This window comes from Haematobia irritans, chromosome 2 (genome assembly GCF_050003625.1).
Source record: "Haematobia irritans isolate KBUSLIRL chromosome 2, ASM5000362v1, whole genome shotgun sequence".
In the NCBI taxonomy this organism is placed as follows: domain Eukaryota; kingdom Metazoa; phylum Arthropoda; class Insecta; order Diptera; family Muscidae; genus Haematobia; species Haematobia irritans.
In genome coordinates, this window is record NC_134398.1 from 80,078,454 (window position 1) to 80,085,758 (window position 7,305).

At 32.4% G+C, this 7,305-nt stretch overlaps 1 long non-coding RNA gene across 1 annotated transcript; it reads left to right on the top strand.

Moving 5' to 3' along the window:
* The first annotated feature begins 1,271 nt into the window (after positions 1-1,271).
* Positions 1,272-1,707, top strand: LOC142223214 (uncharacterized). Its single transcript, XR_012718629.1, has 2 exons — positions 1,272-1,449; positions 1,512-1,707. It is a non-coding gene; the product is annotated as an uncharacterized LOC142223214 (long non-coding RNA).
* The last annotated feature ends 5,598 nt before the right edge of the window (positions 1,708-7,305 follow it).

Sequence of the window (7,305 nt, forward strand, 5' to 3'; positions counted from 1 at the left end):
CTCATCCAGCCAAAAACCATCAACGAATAACAAACACACGCACACACAAACCACTAAATGAACAAAAATAAAAACAACCCGACGCTCATGTATACACAACAAAACTCAAGTAACATCATCTTTACATTAATCACATTCCACTATTCCGATAAAGATCTCTGTACTACGCATTAGTTCATCGCATCTGCTGACAATTTACTCTAAGAATAATATTCGTAAAGGCACACCAGTTTATGAACGATGAAACGTTTAACTTAAAGTTTGCAAAATTTTCATGAAATGTTATCTACCATTTTTGACGAAAACGTCTATAAATTTAATTACATGTGAACTAAAAATATTTCATAGGGTAATTTTTTACCAACAATTATTAACTATAGGAATTTTCAGTAAGACATTGCTATCCACTTTCAAGTTCATTTTTCGTAAAAAAATATTTTCTCATACAAAAAAATCTCATAGTAAATTGCACTTATTATTTAGAAAATACTTTACATTTCACAAGTAGTTTTATAGCATGACAAACGAATTTTTAACTACCAGTTAAGAAATTTTTTAAGGAAATTTCCATCGTATTTTGTAGGCCATGAACTAAACGATTGCTACTTAGAATTTGTAAAATTTCCTCTCGAGTAGTTAATTTTCGTTGAAGATACGAAAAATGAACTAAAATTCTGGAAAATTCTTGTAATAAATTATTGTAAAAATCTTCTTAAATTTACGAGACACTTTTTTTTCTGTGTATCAGTCCATAATCACTTATAGCCCCCATATAAACCGATCCCGAGATTTGGTTTTGGAGCCTCTTGGAGGAGCAAATTTCATCCGAGTGAGTTGAAATTTGTGGATGACAGTCTTTCGTAGAAGTTTCTACGCCATCCATGGTGGAGGGTACATAAGATTCGGCCTGGCCGAACTTACGGCCGTATATACTTGTTTTTAATTTACACATTTATATTTATGCTATATTAAATTTTTATAATGAAACTTCGAAACTTTATAATAGATAGTTTTTCATACATACGAACAACACTTGACATAGAAAAATATTTTAGTTCATTCGTACTAAGAAGTATGCAATCCTTTCAAAACTTAAGGAAACGCACTTGTTAGAATATAGGAAATTTTCCTATATTTCTATTGCCTACCTGTAATCGATACCTGTCATCGTAATCGATGTGTTGCGCGTGGGTGTAATCGATATGTTTGCGAGTGGGTTGTTTTTTAGTTGGAATCGCGTTGTTGTGGTATACGGAGAGATTGTTAAAAATTATATGGTAAAATAATACAATAAATAGCAAATAACATATATAAAATATTTGTTATTTTAAATTAGTGAGAAAAATTTTCGTTTTTCTCACAATGCGCGTGATGGTGTATAAAGAAAGAAAACATCAGCAGAATAACAACCCTTTCATTTGTCTTCATTTTGGAATCTTCAATTATCAGGTAATATTCAGTGACGCTTATCTTTTGCAACAAAAATGTTTTATCATTTTTTATATTTGTAGGTATTGACATTGTAAAAGGAGGACAAAATCGTTAGGCAGCAACTTATTAAAAGTGAAAAGTACAAGAAGAAGAAAAAGTGCGTTTTACAGTTGATAATATCACATGGAAATTGGAAATAGTGGAATAATAAACTAATGTTTCAAGGACAGTGGATGCTGTTGGTTCTTTATAAATATATTCAATATATTAATAAAACATGTCTTTTATTAAAGATAAAATTGCTTATATAAATAAATAAAATTGTATTTAAAAACGAAGGCACGCAGTTCTAATTATGAAGTAAAAGTTTTACCACAAATATGTAAGATTTGTCCAAATGAATGAAAAAATTTCAATAAAATCATCCCATATATGAATTCAAATCAGTTAAATATTTTCATTCTGTAGTATAGTGGTACATAAATATAGGAAAATGTTAACTAATATATGGAATGCATTATACCTAATTTCTACGAAAATCACATATATATATATATATATATATATATATATATATATATATATATATATATATATATATATATATATATATATATATATATATATATATATATATATATATATATATATATATATAGACCCCATAAAGTATATATATTCTGGGTGAAATTCGGAGTCGATCTGAGCCGTCCGTCCGTCTGTTGAAATCACGCTAACTTCCGAACGAAACAAGCTATCGACTTGAAACTTGACACAAGTAGTTGTTATTGATGTAGGTCGGATGGTATTGCAAATGGGACATATCGGTCGACTTTTACGTATAGCCCCCATATAAACGGACCCCCAAATTTGGCTTGCGAATCCTCTAAGAGAGGCAAATTTCATCCGATCCGGCTGAAATTTGGTACATGGTGTTAGTATATGGTCTCTAACAACTATGCAAAAACTGGTCCACATCGGTTCTCTTTTACGTATAGCCCCCATATAAACGGGCCTCCAAATTTAGCTTGCGAATTCTCTAAGAGAAGCAAATTTCATCCGATCCGGCTGAAATTTGGTACATGGTGTTAGTATATGGTCTCTAACAACCATGCAAAAATTGGTTCATATCGGTCTATAATTATATATAGCCCCCATATAAACCGATCCCCCGATTTGGCTTGCGGAGCCTCTAAAAGAAGCAAATTTCATCCAATCCCGCTGAAATTTGGTACATGGTGTTAATTTATGGTCTCTAATGACCATGCAAAAATTGGTCCACATCGGTCCATAATTATATATAGGCCCTATATAAACCGATCCCCAGATTTGACCTCCGGAGCCTCTTGGAAGAGCAAAATTCATCCGACCTGGTTGAAATTTGGTATGTGGTGGTAGTATATGATATTTAACAACTATGCCAAAAATGGTCCATATCGGTCCATAATCATATATAACCCCCATATAAACCGATCCCGAGATTTGGTTTTGGAGCCTCTTGGAGGACCAAATTTCATACGAGTCAGTTGAAATTTGTTACATTGTGCTAGTATATGGCCGTTAACAACCATGTCTAACTAGGTCCATATCGGTCTATAGTTATATATAGCCATCAGATAAATCGATCGCCAATCACACAAAAATTGGTCCATATCAAGTTCATAATTGTATATAGCCCCCATATAAGCGACCCCCATATTTCAATTCTGGCTCTCTACGTTTTGTCTAATACATACCACGTATGGACAAACTCACAATTTAGAAAACGATGTTAAGAAGTTTTAAGATACCACAACCTAAGTAATTCGATTGTCCATGACAGTCTTTCGTAGAAGTTTCTACGCAATCCATGGTGGAGGGTACATAAGATTCGGCCTGGCCGAACTTACGGCCGTATGTACTTGTTTTTTATTACGTTTGTCTGAATATGTTGTCTTACTCCTCGTACGTTCCGATTTCTTTTAACGAACCAAGAAAAAATTGTGTCCATAATGCCAAAATGATAAATAAAAAACATGTCCACACATACATAAAATGCTGGTTTCAAGGCGAAAACATGTTTTTTTAAATGTCTAATCTCTTTGTTCCGAATGTCCATTCTCTTTACTCCGAATACTCATTCTAATATTCCAATTAAATAATATTTAGACTTAAGCATATCGATTTTTTCGCCTAATCATTAAAAAAATAGTTTTCCGAAACAACATACAAGCGATTTCACAGAAATTGCTCTCTTTTAATTCTCTCGCTGTGTTATACTGATATCTTTCGTCAACCCTCGCGGTTTCCATCTCTACTTTTTTCTCTATACTCTCTCTCTGTCGCTCTCTGAATAAAATACCCCAACATATATATGTTTACTCGAAATTTGTAAATTTATATATGTTTACATTCACACATATTATTTTTATGAAACATTCATGCCCCAAACATAATATATTCTAACATATCAACATATGTGTCCCAAACATTTAGTGTTAGTTTAGGAACATTACATGTTTGCACTTAAATATATTGTGTTTTGTGTGGACGTTTAGTATAAAAAGGTGTATTAGGGAGATCGCCAAGTCAAATTTTTTGTAACAATTTATTATAAATTTTACACTCATTGAATTGGTCTGTTAAAATTTAACCCAATCAGAGATAAAAATAATGGCAAAGCAATATAATAGTTGATACACGGACGAAAAAGACAGATTTTCGAATGTTTCGGCATTAAAATTATATGTTTGGAACTCAAATATTTAAGAGCAAGAATAAAATGTTCATACAATAGTATAACATGTTTGGGATACATATGTATGCTAATATGTTATAACATATTATGTTTGGGACATTGCATTTTCTTAAATACAATGTCTCTGGATGCAGACATATATTCATTTAAAAATTTCGAATAAACATATATATGTTTATAAACCTCATAGAACGAGAGAGAATAGTTAAAAAAAACAAAGACGACAACGGAGATAGATAACAAAAGACTACAACATAACAAAGTTAGAAATGAAAATATATACAGTGGCGGACTTAAGTATTCACACAGCGACATTTTAAAGGAAAAGTTCCTTATAATTTTTAAATAAAAGTCGTTAGTTCATTAATGTCTTCGAGAAAAATTTTATGCAATATATTACTTACTTAAATTTGAGGTGAAATTTAAGCAAAGTATAAACTATCAAACAAGACAGCCCAAAAAAGTAAAAAGAGGACGATTTCAGATGGACTAAAGTATTCACACTCTCGTAGTTATGGTCTCAAAAACCCTTCTATCCGAATATAATTCGTTAAATATGGCAATACTTTTATGTGACGAAATAGGGAAACCCCCGTAGACTTCTATTATCAATGAGTGAAGTGTATTAAATAGCTAATGCTGGGAAAATGGGCCGAAAACAAAAGGAAACTACAGAAGCTGAAAGAAAAATTATTTTGGACCTCTATAAACAAAATAAATCGTATGCAGAGATCGGAACAATTTTGAATCGAAGTCGTTTTACAATATGCAGCATTGTAAAACGTTTCAAAGACTCTGCAGATTTCATAAATATGGAACGCTCTGTACGGCCACGAAAGTTAACTGCCAGAGAAGAAGCTCAGATTGTGAGAAAAATTAAAAAGGACCCAAAAATAACTTCTACTCAAGTGACTGCGGAGTGCTTAGAAGAGATGGATAAAGAAATACATCCAAAAACGGTGCGCAGGACCCTCCATCGTGCTGGTTATAGCTCTAGAGTAGCGAGGAAAAAACCACTCATCAGCAAAACAAATAAATCCAAACGGCTTAACTTCGCAAAAATGTATAGAAACGAGCCAGAGAACTTTTGGAATGAAGTTATATTCTCAGAAGAGAGTAAATTTAACATTTTTCAATCGGATGGAAGAGTTCGCATTTGGAGACGGCCGAATACGGAGTTAGAAAAATATAATGTGGTCAGCACGGTCAAACATGGTGGAGGAGGGGTCATGGTATGGGGCTGTATATCGTCAGCAGGTGTGGGGAACTTGGTTTTCATCGATGGTAAAATGGATAAAACAGTATACCTCAATATTTTGAAAGAAAACCTGTTACAAAGCGCGGCGAAGTTGGGTCTTGGAGAAAGTTTACACTTTCAACAGGACAATGATCCCAAACACACCGCCCACGACGTACGAATGTGGATAGCCTATCATGTACCCCACATTCTCCCGACCCCTCCACAATCTCCTGACATGAATCCCATAGAACATTTATGGGACGAATTGGGAAAACGTGTAGGAAAGCTGCAAATAACAAGCAAGACTCAATAGAAAGAAGCCCTGATACAAGAATGGCAAAAAATTGGGTCCGATGTCACAAAAAAGTTAGCACATTCAATGCCAAGAAGATTGGAAGAAGTCATAAAGAAGAGAGGTTACTCAACAAAATACTAAATTTTCAGAATATACGTAATTTCATTTAAAACCGTACAATTGTGTGAATACTTATGTCTCCTTAAAAACTTGCCTGGAACTAAAAATTTGCTTTTTTCTTTTTATTTTCATTTCACAAATCAAATATTTCTTTAAATAAAGATAAATAATAAATGAATACAAAATTTCGTTTAATATATTACTGGGCTATCTATTTTTATTTAAACAATTTTGAAGACAAAACATGAAATCTTTTACTGTGTGAATATTTTTGTCCGTCACTGTATACTTGAAGCAGAATATGTTTGGTAGTATATGTTACAGAGGCGATTTTTTTAAGGGTGTATTATATTGATGATTAGAAATACTTTGTAAATTCTAGAAATAAAAAATATAAATGGAAAATACATATTTTTGTTATGGGATGTTTTTAAAAATTTTAAGGTATAAAATTTTACCGCTTCGTAGAGTGCGTAATGCAGCTCATTAGGTTGTTTATCTCTACTTGGACCAATAGGAAAAAGGCGAGTAAAACAAAAATGGAACTTTGTTTGCAAATGCTACACGCAAAGAACAAAAACGTTTGGAAAACGTGTACCGAAAACGTTTTTCTTTTGTTAGAGTTTTTTGAATTGCTTCGAAAATTTTAAACTATTATCACCAAAAAAAATTCGTTTGTTACAAAATTTTTATTTTTTCAATAAAAAAAGTTATATTTAAAACAACAACACAGTCCATTTCGTTTATATCAAACACTGTTCTTTTCTGACTTTAGGTCTTTAATAAGACACATTTTACAGTTCAAAATTTAATAAAGTGCAATGTAATGTTGAAAATTTTTTCGGAATCTTTCGAACATATCTGGAATATATGTGAAAAAAAAACTTTGGTCGAAGCAGGGATCGAACACACGACCCTTGGCATGCAAGTCGGACGTAGCAACCAATGCCAAACTAAATGTTTGTTTCTGTTAAATAAACTTTGTTTATTCGGTTCGTGGGCGCCGCAAGCTATGCTATATAAATATAACTTATATGGATAATTATCTATTGATGACCATAACAGGTACATAGCTCAGTAGTTAGTGTGTTGGCTTACAAAGTGCATGGTCCGCGGTTCGATTCTCCGTCCAGGCGAAAGGTAAAAAAAAAATTTAAAATTTATAAAATCGTATAATTTCTTCTACATTGTTGGTATTACAGGAAAAGGTGTTAAGAACTAAAAAACTTCGTGGATGTGAGAAAGATGTGAGGGAAAATGCAATTAGCAAGAAAACAATGTTTTTTTTTGAGTTAGTCTTTATGAAATTGTTTTTACATCCTGGAAAAGAATAAACGTTTATCACAAAAAGTATATACTTTTCTTCCAAATACACTTCCTTACAGCGAAAAGCAAATGAGAAACGAACTTTGTTTGTCTAAAATTTCGTTTGGGAGGAAAGAATTATTTTTTTGCGTGTAGACTCCCTATATATATGTCGAT